A 5427-nucleotide genomic window follows, 5' to 3' on the forward strand; every position below is an offset into this window, starting at 1 on the left:
ATTATCCTCTCTCGTGAATGGCTACATGACTTACGTGTTGTGTAATCCGCACCGTGCGCGAACTAAAGTAATTGATTAAATTATTTATTTTATATTGTTGTAAAAGATTTGTATATAGTTTTTTCAAATGATTACATTCAGATATTCGTTCGGATTAAGATGATTTATTCAGATTTCAAATTTTTAGAGTTAAAAATTTAAGTATGATTAAGATATTTACAAATTTTGATTTGAATTTGGTTTGGATTTGGTTTGAATCGTTGCAGGTTCGGTTCAGGTTCGAGTTCATATACATATTTTAATTATGTAATGTTTTAACAAAAATCCAAATATACTTAATCTTCAAAATCCGAAAATAAATAATATAAAAGCTAAAAATTTGAATAATGTAAGACTAAATCCTTAAATTTACATAAAAATAGTTCAATTTAAATATTTAGATGGAGAAAAATAATAATATATTTTTAATATTTTGAACATATTTTGTTATTTTAGATATTTTCATATTAATGAATATCTAATAGATATAAAATTTAAAATAATTAATATATTTAAATACATAATTGTGTTTTAGATATTTTTGGTATCCAAAATATTTTCATATTAATGAATATCTAATAGATATAAAATTTAAAATAATTAATATATTTAAATACATAATTGTGTTTTAGATATTTTTGGTATCCAAAATATTTTCATATTAATGAATATCTAATAGATATAAAATTTAAAATAACTAATATATATATCTTTATATATAAAGTATTCCTTGTTTCACTCCTAGGCTATCCACCTCAGCAGACAGGTAAGAAATTCAAATTATATGGGCGTGACACGTGGCAGGAAAATCAAATGCGCATCGTTTCATTAAAGATTGTGTTATGTGGATTTCGTTTTTGTTCTGGGCCTTAATTTTGCTCCAGTCACACAGCCCACAGACAGTATCCCTAACCGTAAACCAAATCTAGCGTCGTTTTGATATTAGGTTTGTGCTTGCTTTCATCTCCGCCATTCGAGATAGAGAACCAATCGAGTTCTGAGATCGCTGTTTCATCTTCTTCCTTATAATCCGAAAGCTACCAGTTACTTTTCATCTTCTTAAAGTCCTTATTAAATCCTTCACCCACCCACGATCTACCTTGAATGCGAGCTTCCCCCATGAAAGGCTGTGGAACTGTGACTATAAAAAGGTAAGCTTTCCTTCCCTTGAACATCATCCTCTTAATCTAGCCCAAACAATTGTTAGTTTACTGTAGTAATTAGATGCTCACTGGATGTATGTGCTATTTCATCCACCTTCAAATCTTTTAGGCTTTTCATTTGCTGATCCGTGAACATGCAATTCTGCTTAATCATTTGAACATTATATTATTTGCTTTGTTACAATGTTTTGTTATGCGTACTTTCTAATGTTGCGTCTGAACTTTTTGCGGTTCAAAGGAAATGATTTAATCTGTTTTTTCTTTCTATGGATTTTGAAGAATGGTCAAGGACGTACAGTAGCGTGTTCCATCCACGAGAGGCTGAAATATGGAGTCATTCATTATACAACTTCAAAGTCTCTTGCATCACAGCTTCCTCTCTCGGTGTTCATCAACAGGTTTTGGTTTTGTTCCTTACTTTACTCTCTCCCTGGAAGTTGGTGTCTTAATAGCGTTCTCACGGCCTTCTCGCTGTCAATCGAAAGATGTTCAGTGTATCTTGGATTTTGGACAGTGATGGTTTTTGTTCTATTTTGGTGTAACTTCTAACCCGAGGCTGAGAATTTCTAAAGGAGGTCGCTTTTGTTAATCTAAAACCCATTACCATAGAATCTCAAGATTGAGACTTTACATGGAATTAGGTGTTTTTAGTTAATGGTTCCTTTAGGATATATAAAGTTTGTTTTTTTTATTTGGTGCTAGCTTCGTATATATGGTCTTCACATATTTTTGATTGAGTTTTAGATGATAGCCGGTAATGGGCAGTTTCCAGGACCTCTGTTTAATGCTACGACCATCTACAATGTTGTTGTTAGAGTCTAAATTGGATGAGCCTCTTCTTTTAACTTGGTGAGTACAAGAGCTTTCTTTCCATACCAACTGATCAGTTATCAATAAAATGTATTGTTCTCATTTGCTAAGTGACTACTAAGGACATGATTATTGGGGGTCCTTGCTCAATTAAGGAACTTTCGGTTTGGGTTTCCGTAAAGTCCTTAGCCCGCAATTATATACGCATATATAATATATACATACAAATATATGTGTATTAAGGACCCAAGAGCAAGGACCCCCACTAATCATGCCCTAATATGCTTCTTTGAGTTCTTTTAATTATTTTTTTGGAATAGGCATGGGCCACCTGGCATCCAAATGCGGCGTAACTTGTGGCAAGACGGTCTTCAGGTGGAAGATCAAATTGGAAGCTTCTTCTACTCTCCCTGACTCAACTTTCAGAGAGCATATGGTAATTTTGTTCATGTTGTGATTAATAACCGGAAAATTAATCTTATCCTTTTCGCATGGCCTGACGGCGAAATGGTACACTCATGACCATAAAGTATGTAATCATCACTTTGGTCTTTTGTCTGCGTTTCATTATCATTGCCCTTTTTAATCCTCACCTTTGCTTTTCTGGTTTTAAGGAGAATACTTGACTATGAGAAAGAACTTGGGATGCCGGATGGAGTCTCATCATTGGGAAGGGCCCTTACAAGTACAACAGTATTGTACCTGTTGGAATTGATCACTTATCCGTTCATGCTGAACTAGGTGCTAAGAGTTTTTCTATCCCTTTGTCTCATGAGATGGATGACTCTTCTAATGTGACTTTCCCTTTGTGGGGAAACCCTTTAAAGCTTGAAGCTCACGTTGTTTACTTTCTCTACAATTCTAGATTTTAGTACAACTTTATTGTAACAATAATTTTGTTTCAACTAGATTCATATAAAATATTTTTCTGTTAATTTTTCATTCTCTGTAGTTTGACACCATAGAAAATAATAGTAAATTTGTGCACTTGCAAGAATAATCAAACTTACTACTCTAATTACTCACATAACTTACTAAAAATATTCATGGTTGTGAATTTCATTACATACAGTACATGTGTTTGTAGATAGCTCGTACTTGACGTATCGGCGAGTGTTACTATAAACTGCAGACTTTTGTGATTAACAACATAACATCCTAGGCCAAGAGTATTTTTGATTAGACAAGAGTATTTTCCTTTAATGAGTATTTTTGATTCATTCTTCGAGTCCTAGGCCGTGATCTATATAATTATATAATTGTATATTTTCATTCATTTTTCACATTATCCAAATCAATAGGTTTAAAAATGTATAAAAAATATCAACGCATTCAAAAAAAAATATAAGAATGAAAAATAATTCATAATTTGTATTGAATTTCAACGGTAGTGACAAATATTTTTATTTTACTTACTTTTATAATAAAGATATAACAAACACTAAAGATAAAAAAAATTATTACATTAATGAAAAAATAAAATATTTTTATTAATTTATCAAACCTTTGATTTCTAACAAGAACAAAAGAAACAATAGAAAAAAATTAAAATTATTCTTAGTTTAGAGTAAACTGCATATTTTTACATGTATATGAAAATACAATAGATCTTTTAATTGATCTTCATTTGCTTGACATAGATTAATATAGACAACGATAAGTCAATAACAACATCAATTATAATAACTGATGTTAAAACAAATATTTTGTATCATTTATTAATAAGTGTCCCAAATTGATATCATTTGTTTTTCTGATACTACTTCTGTAATATAATATTCTTTTTTTTGTAGTGTTATCATACACATTTCTTGCAAATTCAAACTTAAAACACAAACCACAAAATCATACAAAAAATAATAACTTAGATCATAAGTAAAATATATCTCGCTCGTAGGCGGGCCGATCCTAGTTTAAGTATATAATAGTGTTATTTATGAGCTTGCTGACCATGTACAAACGCAATGAAGGACTTCTTGAGTCTGTTGAGGTTAGCACCAGTTTCATTACTACTTCTGAAGCGTTTTACTGTTGTTCGATATGATCAACATGCCTATTTAGAGTCACATGATAAGATCTCTTATTATGTCATGGAGTATCACACTACAAGAAAACACACCGAATTCCGACGGAGGTTCCGACGGACACCAAGGTCGTCGGAAATTTGTGACGGAATACTGACAAATTTCCGACCAAATACAAAAAAATTAAGTCGTCGGAATTCCGTCGGCCATTTCCGACGGAATTCCGACCAAATTTGGTTCGTCGGAATTTTCCGACGAGTTTTCGACGACATTCCGATAAAAAATGTAACCGTTGTAGTCGTCGGAAGTTCGTCGGTATATTCCGACGAATTTCCGACGACATTCCGATTAAGAGCAAAGTCGTCGGAATTCCGTCGGAAAATACCGACGGAATTCCGACGAACTATGTGACCGTTGCCGACAAATATATATGACCGTTGTATAGCCGTTTGAGATTGGACAATTCCGACGGAATTCCGACGGACTGCTTTACATCCGTCGGAATTCCGTCGGAAAGTCGTCGGAGGTCCGTAAGCAATTTCCTTTAAATATAACCCCTCTTCATTCAACTCATTCACACTTCATTCTCTCTTCATTCTCTTTAGTCATAACAATTCCGTGAAAATCATGTCTTCAGAAGTTTATTATCGTTCGTGGATGGATAAACCTCATTTGGATCCGAACACCAATTTGCTTACGGAAGAATACGTTCAAGGGATTGGAGAATTCATGAGGCTTGTTCAACAGCAACCGGATGCAAAAAGTGGTATGTTAAGATGTCCCTGCTCTTCTTGCAATAATAAAAAGGTTATAAAAGAATTTGATGTTTGGACTCATTTGTATATGAAAGGGTTTTCACGTAATTATAAAGTTTGGTACCTTCATGGGGAAACTGGTTATGAATATGGTAGTACTAGCGAACCTCAGCCTGTTAGTGAACCTCAGCCTGATATTAGGTTAGAAGAATCTAGAACGGATATAGATTATGGTGTAGGTACTGAGCAGATGGTACATGATCATTATAGAGGGGAAGAACCAAACCCCGAGTCTAGGAGATTTTTTGACATGTTGGATGCAGGAAAACAACCTTTGTATCAAAATTGTAGAGATGGTCATTCAGTCTTATCATCTGCAACTAGATTAATGGGTATTAAGACAGACTATAATTTGGCTGAAGAATGTATGGATGCGATTACTGATTTTGTCAAAGGTATTCTACCTGAGGATAACCTTGCACCGGGTTCATACTACGAGGTTCAGAAACTTGTTGCAGGTCTTCAACTACCGTATGAAGTGATAGATGTATGTATTGACAACTGCATGATCTACTAGAGAGCGGATGAGACACGGAATATATGCAAATTTTGTGGGAAACCTCGTTATCAGGACAC

General features: G+C 33.6%; 1 long non-coding RNA gene across 1 annotated transcript; it reads left to right on the forward strand.

The window, feature by feature from the left end:
- The first annotated feature begins 970 nt into the window (after nt 1-970).
- Nucleotides 971-2956, forward strand: LOC106320952. Its single transcript, XR_001265969.1, has 5 exons — nt 971-1190; nt 1482-1600; nt 1947-2051; nt 2333-2541; nt 2627-2956. It is a non-coding gene; the product is annotated as an uncharacterized LOC106320952 (long non-coding RNA).
- Nucleotides 2957-5427: the final 2471 nt, after the last annotated feature.

Source organism: Brassica oleracea, unplaced genomic scaffold, assembly GCF_000695525.1.
Source record: "Brassica oleracea var. oleracea cultivar TO1000 unplaced genomic scaffold, BOL UnpScaffold01146, whole genome shotgun sequence".
In the NCBI taxonomy this organism is placed as follows: Eukaryota; Viridiplantae; Streptophyta; class Magnoliopsida; order Brassicales; family Brassicaceae; genus Brassica; species Brassica oleracea.